The 19,078-nt window shown below is 35.7% G+C and overlaps 2 long non-coding RNA genes across 2 annotated transcripts in view; one reads left to right on the forward strand and one right to left on the reverse strand.

The window, feature by feature from the left end:
* The window catches only part of LOC308643622, a 32,498-nt gene extending 26,773 nt beyond the window's left edge, over positions 1-5,725 (forward strand). Inside the window, exons 2-3 of the long non-coding RNA XR_014020758.1 lie at positions 3,987-4,186; positions 5,500-5,725. This is a non-coding gene — a long non-coding RNA (uncharacterized lncRNA). The remainder of the gene's footprint in view (positions 1-3,986; positions 4,187-5,499) is intronic.
* LOC308643623 overlaps positions 1-19,078 on the reverse strand; it is a 738,763-nt gene that overhangs the window by 664,041 nt on the left and 55,644 nt on the right. The gene's annotated exons all lie outside the window — the stretch shown is intronic.

Raw genomic sequence — 19,078 nt, forward strand, 5'->3', positions numbered from 1 at the left:
CCTTCATCAGCTCTGAAATTTCCTTTTCAATCTTCAGGGACAGAGGAGGAAGGAAAAAAGCCTAAGGACAGGCCAAGGAGATTCACTGACTATTTATAGAATAACCTTGTGTTAGAGAAAATCAGGTCTTCAGAGAGAAGGAACTAAAGCTTTCAGTGTGTGTTTAATAGCAATGCCAGCAATGTGATACACAAGGCAACAACTCCAAAATAAAAAATACCTTGTAATTCTAAAAGAAGGGTGTCAGGAGCAAAGGTAAAATTAAAGATACGCTAAAATGAAATGATTTCTTTATTTTCATCCTTTCTTTTCTTTTACTGTTCTGTTGGGATATTATATCTTGAGACCTTTTTTTTTTTTTTTTTTTTTTTGGCAAATTCCCTGCCCTCTCAACACCTGCCAAAATAGTAAATATTACAAATTCAGAATCACTTCTGCATCTTGAATATAAGTTGAGTTTTTTGATAATATAAAATTGATAAATATAATTATAGTCGCTTTACAGAAATTTTACTACTTAAATAATATTTAAAATATACATTTTAAAAATTTCACTCTTGTGAATCATATATTCTGCCTGATTTAAATAGTAGAATTGTAGCAAGATGCTTTGGTCCTTTTTCATTTGAAAGCAATTTTATGAAACTGCAGTTTTTTTTTCTTTTTTCCTTTTGGTAACACTTTGATTATATAACCCTGCCCAGAAGACTCCCATCCCCCATCTGCTCATTATAATGTTTTCTTTCCATTTTATTCCAGAAGATGCCAAGACAGCCTCCTGGTGGGTTACCTTGGCAACCTCTTGTGTCATGTTTTAGAATGTCCCAGGGCTGCAGTTTTATTTCAATTTGCATGCACTTCAGTTAGCTAACTGTAAATTAAGAAGACCTATTGTAGAAGCAACCTTTTATTTTTTTTCTTCCAGAATAAAAAACAGATAATTAAAATAACTGTTCAGTACAACCCACTTATATTTAGTACTGCACATAGGAAAACTTTGGTTATGCTTATGTAAAATCATAGTATTTTTCCACATGGCATTTTAATAACCTGATTTTATAATGCCATATAACATAATACACAGTATATAATACACATAAAATAATAGTGTGCTTGATTTCATCCTTGAAAAAATATGTCACTTTATAATCTCATGATGACAGTCACAAAAGGCTTTTCTCAACAGAACTTTTGACATGTTACTTAAGGTAACATGGCAGTGGTTTAAAATGATTTGTTTACATCAAACTACAATATCAAATAGCATCCAAACAAATATTGAAAATATTTCATTTTAATATTTCACATCTGAAGAGTCACATCTTCTTAGTTGCATCTTTTAAGAATTAGTGATGTAATTTCTTTTTGCATAAGCTTAAATTTTTTTGATACATATTTTGTTTTCTTGTATTAATTTTCAAACTCTCGAACGGTGCAGTATTTTAATGGTAGAGAGATAAAAAATCTGATGTTTGAGCAAAGTTGGGAATAAAGTTAATAGCAAAGCTGAAATAAAATTCATCCTGAGACTCCAGGATGTATTAAGTATCAGAGTAAGAACAATGGATCATTGTTTTCTCTCCAAAAAAAAAAAAAATATTACCTTTATGCATGTTCTGTTCTCTGAAATATTTTCTGCAGCTCTGTAGAGTTTGGGTGTTCTATGATCCCTTATCATTCTGAGGAGGACATTCTGCTATAGATTAGTGACTGTTTTGTTGTTGTTGTTTTTTTTTTTTAACCCAGATTCACTGTCACCTTGAAATTAGTAACCTGTTCTTTCTAAGAAAGGGTCTCTGAAGGGTGTTTTCTGAGTAATTTTGAGTACCACCATAAATTGAACTCTATTTTCCTCTTTCATTCCTTCGGGGCACTGGCTGAATCTACCTCAATATGTGCAGGATAATTAAGTTGGAACTTTCCTTTATAGTGTTTTCTTCCAGGCTCTATTTTTTTTTACTATATCATGGTGTAGCTTAGAGTTTGAGAAATATGATCATGGGTTTTTATTTTCTAAGTCTTTCCCATCCTAAGAATAGTAGGATCTTCAGATAGGGGTGCATCCAATGAAGATGTTGATGTATGAATGTCATCCCTTTGGGACCTCTTCAGAATGATAGTTTCTTCAGACATGACTCTGTAATGACAGTTTGATTTGTAATAAGAGTCTTTAGTAAGACATGGTTTTTGGAACTCCAAATCCTAGCAAAACTAGCTTGATATCTTACTTAGTGGTATATCAATCCTTTGAAGTAGCTAACAAGGAGATGAAAGAACTGTTGCACTTGCATCCAGACTGATACACTTGGATAGTGTCATCCAGCATGTTCACAGCTGTGCCTAATCCAAGTCTTGTTTTTAAAACACTCCTCATGTCATCTACAAACTTCAGTTTTCGTGACATTGATGATGGCTTCTCTTTGATGGTAGCAGTTTTCATGCTTGTATGCCATAGGCAGGTTGTTGCTCCTCTTACCACCCTGGGGTTAGCCAGACCTGATAACTTGTGTCATAGATTACCTCTGATTCTGAAGAGCCACAATTGAGAACATTTATCACATAAGCTTGATTTTTCATTTAAAGTATATAGAGGACCATAGGTGTAGATGGATAGATTAGTGAGAATCATCTTTCCAAGGTCATGGCATATTGTCAGCCAATATTGTTCCATGCAAAGGGCCTCTCTCATTTTCATTCTTTCTTTCACTTTTAATTTTTTGATGACTTTATTATGCCATAATTTACATGTCATAAACTGCATATATTAAAGTGTATGATTTGATAAGTTTTGACAATGAATACACCTGTGAAGCCACACCACCACAATCAAGATAATGAGCACATCTATCAGCCCCAAAGTTTCCTAGTGCCTCTCTGTAAATTCTCCCTCCCACCACCTTTCTGTCACCATTAACTAGTTTGCGGTTCTTAAAACCCTCTATACATAATAGTAATACAGTATACATTTTGCCAAGCTTCTTTTATGCAGCATTATTGTTTGAGATTAAAAAATATACAGGTAGTTTCTATATGCACCTAAAGTTGAGATTCACTCTTCCAAAAAATGTTGAGGTACGAGACATAGTATTGAAAATTCTGGGGAAAGGCTGTGAGAATCACATGGGACATAGGATCAACTCTGCTGGCATAGGATCTACTGTGATGAAGACATGTCAGTGGTTATGGAAAATTATACAAGCACACAGCACACACAAATTCCTGAAGGCTCTTTCAAAAGGTGAAACTTCATTTTTCAGCCATCATTATTTCAGGTGTGCAGCACTGAAACATATTAAGCCTCATTCTGCCTTAGTCTCTTAAAAGCTCTTTTAACTTCCTCCAGCTGTCTCAGCATTGTCAGCTGATTGCAATGTGTCATAATATGATTGAGAGTGAGATCAGATGGTCTCAAATTCCTCTTCTAGCAGTGAAGTGCTGTGAGTCTTAGAAGATGTTAATTTGTTGCTTAGTTCTTCATTTGGTTCTGTGGTTCAACAATCGGCTCTCCAGTCATTTCAAATTGAAACATTTCTTCCATTTTCTGTCCCCATTTCTCCTTTCTTGTCTGAATAAAAATGCACAGCATTCTAAATAAAAGACTTCACAATGTCTTGTACTCTCAATAAGTTTCTTATATTTACTGACAAGGAAAAGCCAAGATTTTCAACCTTTTTTTCCCTGATATTTCCTTGCTATCAATAGGTTTTCCTTGTATGTGTTCATTTATCTTTGTCTACTTCTTCCAAGTTGCTTCCATGGCTGAATCTACCTCAATATGTGCAGGATAATTAAGTTGGAACTTTCCACTTGCTGCTATAAATGGCATTTTAAAAGAACTTCTTTCAAAATATTATGGATTTCTAATTAATACAGTAAAAATTTTTAAATTCCTAATATTATCTGCAGGTACATTTCATGAGATAGTTTTAAAATACATCAGCAAGCGTTTTTTTTTTTTACTGTGTCTTCTCTTTTGATCTTCACAGTTTGGATTGTTATTGTCACCACACCCAAGTCCAGCTGTTGGCCAGGACAAGGCAAATAACTCAAGAAAGGAGGTGTTGAAGCAAGGAAATCTATTTGAAAAGATACTAAATGAGAAGATGCGGACTTCTTGTCCAAAGCCCATCTTTCCAGGAGGCTGACTTAGGAGTGATTTATACAGGGGATGGGTGACTGCAAACTGGTAGGTGCCATTACAAATTTCTAACCCCAACTGAGTTTTTTTTTCTCTTCCAGATTCATAGAACCAATAACAAAACCAAGAGCCAAGTACACAGTGAAGTAAAACTTATTCCTTTGCTAGTTAATAAGTAGAAGCCTGGAGAAATCACTCTCCTATCAGACTTCTTGCCTTGAAACAATGAGGGTCCTTTTGTAAGGGGAGAAAGTGCAGATTTTACATAAGGAGTAGGAGGATTATTTATGACTTCTTAGAGAGAGGGCTGTGTCCATTGCAGAGATGAAGGGTTGCTTTCTTCCAATCTTTATATGGGCATGATTCAATCAGAGTCAGAAATGGATCAGACTAACATAGTGCTGGTGGGTGGGAATTTTGTTAGGGACTCGTATTGCAAGGAGATGGTAATGAGTCTGGGGTGACTTAAAATGTCCATGTGTCTTCCTTTATGGCTGAAACCACTTTTGCCCAGTTCCATTCTGTATCTGGTTTCACAGCAGCAGCAAAAGTCCAAGAAGTCTGTATGGCTAGCGAGGGGGGTATCTGGTTTGGAACAGAACACAAGTTATTAAAAGGACTGTTTCTCAAGGTGTGAGAAGGTGCTTGCCCATGGCAGTGCCTTTTCACACATGGAGGTTTGTGGCCAGGTGGCACACTTCTGATCCTATTTGCCTATCATGAGATGCAAGTGGCGAGAACAAAGATAATTATTTCCTGGGGTTGTTCTTGTCACTGATCAGCTTGCCCACGTGCAGTTCCTGATATTTCACAATTGACAGCTACAGGGGGCAGCTGCCCCTATGTCCTCATGTTGATCACCAAACTCAAGGTAATGAAAGAAAACATACCTTATCTGATTATTGTGGAAGACAAGAGTCAGATGAGGTTAATGTGAATCTGGCACAACAAGAACTGGTCTCATTGCCCAACTTAATTATGAGACAAAAGAGACACCAAAACTACCCAATTTCACAGAGTGAGCTGACCAGAGTCTAAAGCTTGAATTCAGGTTTATCAACTTCTGGGTCTTCCATTTGCAACAAGGAGTAAGCAGTCTCCATTGAAGTATTTTGAACCTCACTTTATTTTGAGTGTTCTTAAATAATTTTCAGGCGTGGTCCAGGTCAGTGAGGTAGAGAAATATCTGTAAGTGGTCAGAGCCAATGGAAAGCATCCAGGATCCACATCAGGTGTGAGTCATTTTGGAAGAGTGAGAAGACTATAAAACCAAAACAGCAAGTTCTTGCTCTTTCATTTGATCTCTGTTTTGAGGAAAGAGTTATGTTTTCATAGCTTTGGTTTCCCTCTATTTATTTCAGAATTCCAAGAGTGGTAAATAAGAAAGCAGACATGAAAGTTCTTTAAGATCTGAAAGATGCAAGCTCCATGAAGAATTTATATGGAAAATGAAGGTATTGGAAGGGGAGATGACCTTTTTCCAGGATGTTCATAGAGGTAAATTGAAAGCAGCATTCTAAAAACAGAGACTAGTACATAGTGAAAATTCTGTAACTTCTATTGGATGCCTTTATTTTAGCTACTTAATAATTATGTGTCACATGTATAACTGCCCATTACAGTGGAGAGAATTAATCTCTGAGCAGTCATGAGACTACAGGAAATAATTATTTTCATAGAGTTTTTGTCCATTGTCAGAAAACTATGAACTGATGTAAAAATAAATATTAAAAAACATTTTAAAAAAGAAAATATGTAACTTGATTTGGTAAGTAACATCTTTTTATGATATTTGTAGATGAAGGCCTAAAATATTATCTATCACAATATGCTGGATTTTGTTTTCCATTTTTAAATCAGATTAATCTGAAAATTTTTATGCATGTGCATTTTGGATAATTTAAAATTCTCCTGATTAGTGTATATCAATTTCCTCATATGCAAGACAATTAATCTTACCTTTTCCCTGAAGTGTATTTTTAATACATTAGAGAAATACAACATAAAATGTCAGTAAACAAATTATCATGCACTTCACTGCATTTGGTTTGAATAATATAAGTATATATGATAGCCCCAGGAAAATCCTAAATGTTATTTCCTTTCCACTTCAAGCACACCAGGAATAATTTATCATGCAAAATAGGCTATTCTGAGTAACTTTTAGAATTCAGTACCAAATGGCTTAGATCAGTGATATTTAAAGGTTAAAGGGGAATGGTGTTGCCCAAAGAGAACTTTGGCAGTATCTAGTGATATTTTTGGTTGTAACAATTGAAGGAGTTGTTACTAGGTGTAGTCATAGAGTCTAAGGTATGTTGAAACTAAGCATGCTACCATGTACAAGGCAGACCACACAACACACAATTATACTGCCCCAAATATGGGTAGTGGAGGTTGAGAAATCCTGACTTAGAGTCTATGGACCAGAACATTCTATGACTTGAGAAGCCAATTCATTGAGCATTGTGGCTGGAAAAGGAAATTTTTCATACAAATGGTTTGAAATATATGTAAAATAAAACATTTTAGCATTCATGTTAACTTTTTCTGTTGCTGTGACAAAATGTCTGAGAAAATCAATTTAGAGGAGGAAAGTTTTATTTTGATTATGGTTTCAGTTTGTGGTGGGGAGGCTCCATTGTTTCTAGACCTGTGATGAAGTTGTAAGTCACACCTGAAGGGACCAGCATGATAGTTTGTGGTCTCCAGCTATGGGAAGTAGGGAGGGAGATAGAGAGAGCAAGCCTGGATCAAGTGGCAGCCATCAAGGACCCATGCCCTCCAACTAGGTCCCATCTTCTGCAGTTTCCACCACCTCTCAATAGTTTATTCATCTATGAATAATGTTGGTGTCCTCATGATCCAATAATTTCCCAACACATGAGCCTCTGAGGGTTGTTTCAGATCCATACCATAATAGCGCCTAGCCACAGTGCTATGGCGCTCTATATTAGCTACTTCTTGGCCACTTTCAAAAGTTACAGACTCAAGCTGACTTTGAATAAATCAAAATCAAAGTATTTCTGTCAATGGAGTTGGGAATTTTCAATGGAGTCAATGAAAGCTTCAGCATTAGAGATACCTAAGAACAATAAAGGAGGTGGGGTGGGGTGATAAAATAAGAACAAAATCCCAAAGGGTGACCACCATGGAAAGAGAATATTAATATAATAGTGTGTCTTTTCTTCCTGTGGCGTTCTTTGGGCTGTGTAGTGGCGAAAGGTTTTAGGAAGGATGTGGAATATGTTGACTCCATCAAATCCAGGTGTAAGCTGGTCTCAACAGTGTCAGGCACTAGCCAACTCTTGGCTGGGCATCGGATAGGGCGGGCTCTGGGCTACAGGGCTTGAATTCCAAGGGTGGTCACTGCCCACCGTGGGGCTTGTGCGAAGAGTGGTAGATCTCTGGGTTCTGAAAAGCACGTCAGGACCGGCCTGGGCGCAGGTATCCCGGGGGCACCACAGGTTCTCCCTCCAAGGCAGGTATGGGATGGAGAGGTAGCACCTGGAAAGGTGCAAAATGTGCGCAGTTCTAGGACCTAGTGCAGGTGCACTGAGGCCTGGTATGTCAAGGTGGGCTGCATGTAGCGACCAGGAACACCAGGCAGGAGGACTGGGCACCTGGCTCCATGTGGCAGGCAGTGGCTCTGCTGGTCCCTGCTGCATTAGCCCTGACGCCCAGCGCCCAGGTCATTACAGTCTGGGAAAGGAGACTGAATATTTCAGGCAGCATCAGGAGCCTAGGGCACGGCAGAGCTGGAGCCTACTCACTCCCCGCCCTGGGCAGATTGCTCTCTGCCCAGATCCGTCAACACCATTGCTTGCAAGTTTTGTCTACTTAGTTAAAAATATCAAGAACCAAAAGGTCCAAAATAGTTCCCTGCCACCTTTTCTGGTGAAGGTTGGAATAAGTATGGGTGAGCAGAGAAATTTGACCAGGATGGAAACAGTACCTATTTTAAGTGTAGTATGTTTACTATATAGTTTTACATTCTCAAACTGTCCTCTTTTATTCCCTTGAACAAATAGGACCTGAAGTTCGACTCAGTGCAAAGTTCATATTGGCATAAAATTTAGAGAACTGTTATTAGACAATGGAATAATTGTAACTAATGAAAAGGTTCTGTTCAGTTGAAACAAGACTTGCTAACAAGAGTGGCAGGACAAATAGTTTCAAAACTGGAAAATGTGTTCTCATCTTGCATCTAGAGGTAATGATGACTATTTATATGAAAAGTTAAGTTTAATGCCAATTGTGTTAAAAACTTGGGCATAGCATATCTTCCTGAAAAATACATTTGAACAGTTTTGTGAATATGATCAATGTAGAAAGAGAATTTCGGGGAAGAGATAAAGAAACTTTTCTGAAAAATAAGTGACAAACCTGTAAACTAAGCCATTTGAATATATTTTCAGAATGTTAGAGTAGGAGTCTGAAGTTGTTTTGTTGGGACTCTGATTACTGTATGACCACAAACAAGTCCCTTGGCAATTTGAGACCAGCTTATTAAACCTTAAAATGAAAAGATACTGCTTTGATTAATGAGAGTCTGATATAAAGCTATTTTTAAAGATGTACATGCACAATCAGCTTGCCCTCCTGCAACAGCTTTAGGTAATCAGGTGGATAGGATAAGGAAAAAATCAGGTGTCTTTCCCAGGTGATTCTGTCCATTACAGCCCTCCCCCCAATTCTCCCTTACCACCACTAAGTCCTTGAACTCTACATCAGACTAGAGGATACTTATCTTTTAATTTTATAAACTACTGACTATATTGTTTTTCTGCCAAAGACATCCCTTCAAACATACTTCTACTGAAGCACAAAAGTAATAAATACAAATTTAAATTAGAAGGGAGTAGTGAGTGGCTTTGGGTTGTACTTAGTTGGAATGCTTTTTTGGGGGTGGGGTACCAGCAATTGAACCACCCAGGGATACTTAAGCACTGAGCCACATCCCCAGCCCCTCTTATTTTTTAAATTTTGAGACAGGGTCTTGCTAAGTTGCTTAGGGACTCAATAAGTTGCTGAGGCTGGCTTTGAACTTGTGATCCTCCTGCCTAGGTCTTCTGAGCTGTTGGGATTATAGATGTGCACCACCATATCTGGCAGAATGCTTTTATTTCTAAACATGAGTTTAGCATACCACATGTTAAGATTACAGTAGTATTCTTAGTATTTTAGGAACAAATAATTTCAAAGTTTTATTGGGCTAGGGGAAATATCTTTATAAGCTTATTAAATCTTTAATTTATCCTAATTTGGTTCATCTGTCTCAGGTTGCCTGGGTGAACTCCTCCATTTATATTGGGCAAGTATTTCAGCCCTTTCTCAGCTTGAAGGTTTGCTTTGTCTTGGTTAGAGACTGGAATAATCCAAGGACCAAATCCTGGTTTTACTGGAATTTACCTTGATTCATAGTTAATCTGAGTGAATCATTACTAATTGAGTACTTTACATTTTTTCTTTTGTTATGTGATGGTTAGAAATTCTTATTTTTATTATTTTTGGTACCAGGGATTGAACTCAGGGGCACTTGACCACTGAACAACATCCCCAGCCCTATTTTGTATTTTATTTAGAGACAAGGTCTCACTGAGTTGCTTAGTGCCTGGCTGTTGCTGAGGCTGGCTTTGAACTATCAATCCTCCTGTCACAACCTCCCAAGCCACTGGGATTATAGGTATATGCCACCACACCTGGTTAGAAATTCTCATTTTATTTATATAGATTGTCATATACATCTAAATGTATGTGAAAGTGACTAAAATATTCACTGCTTAATCATAAATACAAATATGTACTCCCAGGTTTTTGAAGAACAAGCACTGCTGACCCATTTCAGAGTTTGTACTAATAATGTGATATTAATATTTGAGTCAAGAGTCCTTAGCCCTTGATGCATTATTTGGGATTGCTTAAATTGGATGGATAGTCAGTGTGGATTCTGTTTCGTAATCTATTCCTTAGCTATTTCCAAGGTAACAATTGTGAAATTTATTTTATCTTTAGATGTCCAAGATATCATAATGGGGTGTTCAAATGGGAGAGTCAACCAAGGAATATGAACAAATTTATGCCTAACATATTCTCAGTCAGATCTATGCCATTGATATGGATATTTTAAAGGACAGGGTAACAATCTAGTTTTCAATTTTAGCTTATCCATTGCCAGGAGGAAACATTGGAGGTACCTAGAGGCTTGATGAGGATGTGGAGGAGGCTGTAGAGATGGTGGTATAGTGTTAGGGTCCATAAACAAGTCAAGATGGCGCCTGGCATTTTGCCAGAGGGAGTGGTTTCTGAGTAACACCAGCAAGCCATTAAGATGATAGAGATTCCTTAATGACTGACTGCTGTGTCTAGATTATGTCAATTAAGTTAAACTGTGTGTAATCATTAAGATGATGAGGATTCCTTATTGGTTGACTGCTGTATCTAGTTTGTTAATTAAGAACAAACTGTGTATTCAGTTATGTATATATACCCCTACTGTCCTACAATAAAGCAGCTCCCGCTCCCGCTGTATCGATCTTCACAAGTTGCTTGTCATTCGTATCCCCCCCTCCCCCAGGTTAGTTTTGCCCAGCCAGCCAGACTGCAGCAGTATAGGACAGGTAATCAATGCTTCTACCTTTTTTTTTTTTTTTTTCATGGAGAAAGCAAAAGAGCTGCTTTATGAAGGAGGATTCCCCCTCACTGGAAAGTAAGTTGATATTAGAAAGTGTCCATTCATAAGGCCTGATAGTTACTTGGGGTTTGGGAGATCAGTTTGCACCTGCCTGAAAAGATGGGCTTGAGATGTCCTCTTCTTGACCACAGAGAGTTAGAACACTACCCTTGGGAGTGAGCTGTAATGACACATGGTGGGGGAAAGTATGTGCACTTCCTGATGGCTGATGCTTGGGAATTTATTGTGCTCAGAGGGCCAGAGGTAGAAGTTCTGGGGTGGAGAAGAGTGAGTAGAAGCTACCAGCATAGGGGTGTGATGCATGTCATAGAAGTTCAGTGAGAAATGGACAAATGTGTTGCCCTTCTCCTGAGTCAGGAGTTGTCCTGCTGTCACTGAAAGGACTCTGACTCCACATGACAATGGTATCTCCTTTTTCCCTAAACCCCTTGCCCTGGGATTTGATTCCCTGCCAAGCCACACAGCCTAGTGAGGAGTTGAGGAAAATACTCAATTCCATCATTAATACAGGCTCCTCAGCATGAAGTAACCCAAGGTGGGAAAAGAGAATGTTTTCTTTGTATGAAGTCTGAGGTTTTGCATGGACATTTTAGTAGTGATATGAGATTATTTTGTGATTAAAGAAAACTGTTAAGCTGGGGATGCTCCCTGACATTCTCTCTAGGATCAGGGGAAGAACTAGCTCAGAGAAGGTTAAAAGATGGTGGGAGATAGTTACTTGTGACACATAAGAGTCCAACTTCTTTTTGACATATACAGTGATAATTATTTTGATTCTGGCTCACTTCTGAGACCTTGGGAGATGTCCTTAATCTTTCCAAAGCTGTAGTTTCTATATAAAATCTCATTGTGAGAAATAGGTAATTATTAGTGCCTAACACAAAGCAAATAGCAGTGATTAGACATGTCATTGCTTTTTGCACAAATTCCCTGTCTCCCCAGTATTGGACTCATGTATTCATTGGTCATCTACTAAATTAAATTATCAAAATAATTTGGTTGAGGCAATAAATTTCTAAATTTGGGCTGGAAAAAAAGTAGTGACCAAAAAAACCTTGTCAGATTCTTTTGTTCTGGCTATTGTTCCCAGACATAAGGAGAAAAGCTGCTATTTTTCTAACCAGTCTTTCCAGCTCCTTCACTAGTAAACACAATGAAATAGCTTCTTAAAGATACAACTAAATATGTAGTTATGAAATGCAGGGTACAAACTAGGGACTTGATTGACCCTTTTTATAAAACAGTTTTAGGAAAAACAAAATAGATTCTGATGACAGCATTCAAATGAATTATGGAACTATTAAAAAATTATGGTTTGAAGGCAAACCAATACTTCTAGACCAGATTATATAAAAGTCCAAGTGCAAATGTCAGGGGATGGTTTTCAGATCACCCAAACATCAGAGGCTCATGTAGGTCAGGATAATATGTAAATGTTTGAAGTCTCAGAAGCATTACTGTGGCTTTAAACATCAGGAAAGTTCCTTCTTGAACAGTGACCATCGAGGAAGTCATACTATTTTGCTTTCTTTGGCTTTGTAACTTTTGCTTGTCTGAGGAAAATAAACCAACATGTTTTGAAGACAAGAGACAAATACTGAATTCCAGAGGAATGATGTATATTAAGGAGGTCACTAGAAAGATGCCTGAAAGAGCTTTTATGGCCCCATAAACAGAAAAGCTTGGTTCTGGGCCTTTTTATTAACTTCTAATGAAATTGCAGAAGCAAGTCTCTGCATGCCAGTAAGAATGCCCTTAGTTCATAAAACACCCGTAGGAAGAGGTTCATTGCAAAGTGCCTCACCACAACTTGCCCGGTGTACACCAAGCTTCAGTGCATGAGAAGTGCTGGGTGACCACGGCTCATTATTCTGCTGAGAGAGAACTTGCCCAGCACTTTTGTCTCTAGCCTTTTGCCTTCTCAGCATGGTTTCAAGGTCACTCATCTCTCTGTAAATAAGTAATCACTAGAATCTGACACAATGACAGTGCAACTCCTGTTCATTTTCCCTCCACAGCTTCTCAGCTCTTAAATTGCAGAGATAAAAAAAATTCCAAATGTTAGAGACAAAGGGTCAGCACAAAGTCACCTGAATTTGAGTCTTCTTATGTTTTAGCTAAGTTTTCATGTTGAGAGACAATATTACCGTTTCATAGAATAAGCCGTTAGTTTATAATAAAAACAAGTCGTCTTACATATGCTGTAAATAATATGGCTTTGGTAGATGTTTTTATAAACATAGGCAATGTATAGCATTTAAATTTTTTCCTGTACCCATCTTGTCTTCTGAAAGCAAGTGTTCAAAGCAAAGTTGAAATATAATTCTGAATGTAAAGTATACTCGGAGGTTACCTAGTCTTACTCCTTCATTTAATAAATTTATTTTGGAGAGGTCAAGAGTCTAGGTCAACTAGAAAGACCAAACAGGAAACTAAAATCTCAGTGTACATCTTCTTTAGGATAAAAATCAGCCCAGGAAAGTTAAAAATCTGAAGATTCTTTTTTTTTTGGTCTTATTTTGGATTTCATTATTAAAAAGTTGGCATTGGCCATGTAACCTGAATGGTTTGGTGAAATAGTTTGATATTAGTTTGATTTAATGAGGGATTAGAAAATAACATTTATAAGTCATTTATATTTGTTTAGAGTTAAAAAGCTCTAGTCCATTTTTTTTTTTTTTTGAGAGAACACTTAGACATTATGTGGGGGAAAAAAGCCATAGGTGGCTTAATCTTTTCCTCCTTTGATATGACAATCTTTCCTAAAATCCTCATTTTTTCCCAACATTTTCTGGATTCTAACTTTTGTTGATAAAGTAAAGGGAGAGAAATGTTTAAGGAATTTGCAGCATTCTATTTCAAATATTTTTATCATGCTTATACATCTTAAAGTTTTACATATAAGTATTTTACTTGCCAGTGTGTAGACTTTGCTTGAAAGTTAAAATTATGATTAGTTCCAATAGAAGCATAAGGTGTTTATCAAACTTATTAACCAATTGATACACATTTTCTGGGGGAAAAACTGTAATAAAAATTGACTGGGTCATATACTAAGAATAATTTAGTTTAACTGTTTGTAATTTGTAAAATTCTACATATGCATGGAAATTCATTTTCCAGTAAAATTCAACTGAGAATTTTTATACATGAAAAAGGAATTATTTAATTGATAATGGCAAAATTGGCAATCAACTTGGAATAAAATCAAATGGATTGAGGACAAATTAAAATGTTTAAAAACTAAATAAACTACTATGTTTACTATAATTAGGGTATATTTAAGCCATGAATATTTTGTAGAGAATAATGTGAAATTACAAAATTGTCAAAAATTGTGAAATTACAAAATGAAACTTAATTTAAGACAACAGATTATGTTAACTTTTATATTACTATAATCAGTGTTGTGATATAAAACAGTGTTTGAAATACATATTCCATTTTTCTTGAAAGTATCTATAAGATCAGACATTTCACAAGTATTCATCTACTCTTAAAACTCCTTTAATTAAATCTCAGCCACCATCATATAATGTAAAATAAGTATTGGATTGGGTAAAACATGCCTTCTAATTTAACCAATCATGTGACAGACTTGACTTGTAACTAAATAAGTAGCAGTGAAAGATCTATTATAGGCAAAAGTAAAATGTAAAATGATTTCATAGGAATTTTCTTCTATGTAATATATGCTGATGCTATAGTCTTTGGGAGTATTTAAGGAACAACTTGGGCCATTAAGTAAGAGGTAGGTGGTGGTTCATCCATGCAATTCATGAAATTGGTTGTAAAATGCACCATGAAATAAACTTCTTTTCCTATTGTGTCCCTAGGTAACCTTGATAGTATATGTTAAATTACCAGACTGAAATTGTGGGACTGAAGCACTTAATTAGGTGACCCAGAATTAGATATGTTGCTAAGAATAGGAAGGAGTCTGGGACATCCATAAATAACCATTTTAAACATGGTAGCTTATGTATCATACTCTATCTAAGGCATGATTTTAACCAAGTAATATCCTAGTAACAGTTCAGGAATTCTAAGTTCTCTTACAATAATGTTGTTCTCTTACAATAATGTTGTCATTAACTTTGAATCATTTATTAGAAAACAAGAACAATATTCTTGCTAGTGTAAATAATCAACATGATTATGCCTTTAATCACACATTAAACATTTAATGTCCCGTGTTGGAGGCTATTGCACTATTAATTAAAAAGGACAAGCAAATAAAACTAGCCCATTAAAAGAAGAATGTGGACTATGGAGTCAGTCAGGCTGTGTGCAAACCTCAGCATGTGATTTCTCAGCCATATAATTTTGGATATATTTTGAAAAACTGATGTTTTGCAAAGTGACATACTATTTGTAATTTCTTTAAAAGATCACTGAGGAGTGAACAACTTAATATATATAAAACACTTGATAATTCCTGTGTGTTAGGGGAAATTCCAACAAAAATTAACTAGCAGCTGTTTTTTCTGTCCTTTGCCCATGTTTTCCAAAGTATTATTGCATGCTAAATTCTCATCTTCTTGCTTTTAGATTTTTCCCTGGACCCTAGTAGTTGTGTGTGTTTGTGTTTATGTTGATATATAAATGTGTATAGGAGAGGGAGGAAGCTGTAATATTTTGATGGGTGTCCTATCAGTATGTATACAGTTTCTCTTTATCCTATGGAGCTGTCTTACTAATACTGCATGGACTGTTCTATATATATACTTAAACACACTTACAAGTCCTGTTTAATGTCTAAGACAGATCACTCATCCTCACATACATTAAGCTATTTGTTCTCAAACTGTTCCGAGATTCCTTTAATGGGAAGCCATAAGTAAGTACATGATAATCAAAGAATTGTTTTTCTCCAATCAAAGGATATTAAAATTCAGTGTGGGAAGCTAACAGTATACTGATTAATTGTTTAGAAGAATGGTTAATTCAAGATCATTAACCCTTAAAGTCAATCTCAGCAAACCAACTCCCAAATTAAACTCTAACCCAGAAAGTTTTATGCCTTTCAGTAAAAAATGACACATTAGAAAATTGTTTTATGGTCCAAATTTATGCAAGTATTCATTTTATTTGAAGTTTTCAGAACATTACATAGTCCCACATAAAATAAGAGGAAGTATGTGAGCTAAAAATAAAGAAATCTGAATGAGTAATTACCAAGGCTTTATTCCTCATGACTGAGGACAGCTGCAGGGTTAGAGGCTCTTGCTAAGTCACTTGATATTTATGAAATATCTATATGTATGAATTGAGTTCTGAATAATATATCAACATCTATGAAATACATTTAATAATCACAAATATTTTAAAGCATAATAAAAATATCACCTAGGTACACTTTTGAATGAGGTAGAGCACTTTATAAAATAAAGCATTAGAAAGAGCATCACTGTTTGAAAAGGAAATTGGAGTATGTTATAGCTGTGACATTTAATAACGATCATGAGACCCTTTAAAAGCTTTAAAATATTTTAAATAGACTTCAGAAAATATTACACTCTTCCATGGAAACAAATTTATTTAGAAACATTTCTTAAGGCATCGTCTTACTAGAGCAATGATATATAAGAATATTTTTAACTGCAGATATCGAGGGAGTTGTGAAAGCAGTTAAGTCATTGTATGTGTCTTTGGTACCACATTCTGCTCAGAAAGTATAAAACCCCAGGCGGCGGGGGGAGGTATTATTTACTGTGCAAAGATGTGAACACATAAGAAATGGAGAAAAATAGTAAGAAATAATTATGCTGTCATCATAAATATGCCCAAAGTTACCTTTTCCCCTCTTCTGCTTTTGCAGTGGACTGTGGAAAGACAGGGAGCAGGAACCAGAAAGAAGTAATATCCTCCTGGTAGATCAGTGTCTGTCTGCCAGGAACTGTATAAACCAGAGATCAAGGAGATAAAGGTTTTTATCATTTAGAATAAGATGGCAAAATATAAAATTCTGAAATTAAATACAGATAAGAATGATGTAAAGGATATTGATCTCATAAGCACTTTTGTAACATTATTCTAGCATTGAGATTCAATAAGATTCTATGCTCAAAAATATGAAAGGCAGATGAATACTGAACTATTTCAAAGGCAAATTAATACTGATTTTCCTTGAACAGACCCTTATACATTGCTAACTGGAAATATACTTATTTTGTAGCAGCATTGTTTTTAAAGATTTAGCAACAATATGAAAATAAACTCTTATCTAATCATTTATTTCCCTCTATTTTTGTATTCCTGGCTTCTTAATATAGTATCAACCCTGTCAGGCCTTTTTACTTTTTGCCTCTTTTTTCTTATGCTGTTTATAGCATTCTGGACTTCGGCTATTTTAAATATCTCTGAAGGGTCTCATCAAATTGTGCCTCCTTGATGATGCCTTTTTAAGTATTTTCTGCTGCATCTTTACTCCCTTTTACTAACATAATCATGATTAATTAATGAAAAATAATTAAAATACAATTAATTATGAATTATTTATTATCATTGCAAACTGTAAAAAGGTAATTCCAACCAGAACACAAACTCTCTCAGGCATGGATGTCATAATTCACTTCTCCTGTTTGTTTCCTCAATGTCAGTGATAGTGATAGATACTATATTGAGCTTTGGAAACAGATTAGTGTCAATCAGTGGGAGAATTTTTCTATGATAAGATGCTATATTGTAGTCACAGAAATACTAAATAATTAACTGTTTTATACTACAGTACCATGCAGTAGTAGGTCATTCTATCATTCCTTTCATAAATTGTTCCAAATTTTGATCAATGTGTAAAATTATTTTTAATATTTCAAAAATGATGCTGGACATCAACTAAATACTGAACCTAATGGGCCACATGTGTACTTGGAGTAGCCAAACCCAGGGTTGAAGATGTTTGGGCATGACTAACTAGGAAGCTTCATGATGGGGCAGCACCATTGCAAGATGCTTGGTCTGTTTTCTCCCTTGTCCTGCTTTATAGAAATCTGTGAACAGGGACAAGTACTCATAAATATAGGGGTGGGGGGTGGCAGTATTCTACTTGAAACATAAATGTATTACTAAAAGCCCACTATAATTGAAGTTCTTTTAGAGGGCAGAAATTGAGAGAATGTCACCTTAAAAATATGAAAACAAGGGGTTGGGGCTCAGTGTTGGAGCACATGCCCAGCATGTGTGAGGTACTGGGTTCGGTCCTCAGCACCATATAAAAATAAATAAAATAAAGGCATTGTGTCCAACTACAACTAAAAAAAATATTAAACAAAATGAAAACAATATTATGGTGATATTTCTGATTTACAATAATTTGTATGTTTTCTACTTTGTCTTAATTTACTATGCTTTTTATCAAACAAAAAGATAGGCAGTAAGTCCTGATTCTTTCATTTTATGTTTGGGTCTTGTAGCAGAGTCACTAAGACAATCCTTTTATAAAACCTCTGGCATCAAGCACTACCCATTTCCCCAAAGATCTCTACTACTATTTTAATATTTAAATTATTTTCTGAATCTTACATTATTCCTTTTTTATTTTAAATTCATTTAGCTGGTTTATCTCCATTTTTCTATGACTTTATCTATTTTGAACATTATCATTACTTTGACAAACATTACATTTTATTTATTACTCTGAACTTGAATTTTATTTACATGGCTATTTAGGGCCCTCATTGACCACCAGTGAGGTCCTGAACAAAAAATAGTTGAGCAATGAATGTGGGTAGATTTGAGTGTTAATTGGTTTCATAAATGAACAATTCCATTGTGATATTTTTGGTTAATGATGAGTTTTCCTTTTCTCTCCTACTTTGCAAATTCAGGTATTTGAAAAATGAAAATTAAGATAGTGGGGGGAAATCCCTATAGATATTTTTAGCAAGAGAAAATATTTTTAAGGACAGATAGCTATTTGACTCAAGAACAAAGCTGTCCTTGTGGAAGTGTTCTCACCACTAGTCATAGGTGTCTGTGCCAGTGGCAAAGTGGATGTTCACATCTCCAGAAGGACACATCTCTGGGTGCAAATGACTGTTTCACATACTATTGTTCTCATCCTTTCTAAAACACTGTTCATGCTTCTTTCTTTTCCCATTCTCCTTCCTTCCTGATTCACTTAACGATTGATACTATCTAAAAGCAAATTCTAGCTGCTTCCTTTACAAGAGACTTTTTTTTTTTAAATGAAGATTTTATTTTTGAGCAGTTTAGTGAGCTAAAGCTTTACTTACTCCATGTAG

The sequence above is a fragment of the Spermophilus citellus genome (genome assembly GCF_964194105.1).
Source record: "Spermophilus citellus genome assembly, chromosome: 3".
In the NCBI taxonomy this organism is placed as follows: domain Eukaryota; kingdom Metazoa; phylum Chordata; class Mammalia; order Rodentia; family Sciuridae; genus Spermophilus; species Spermophilus citellus.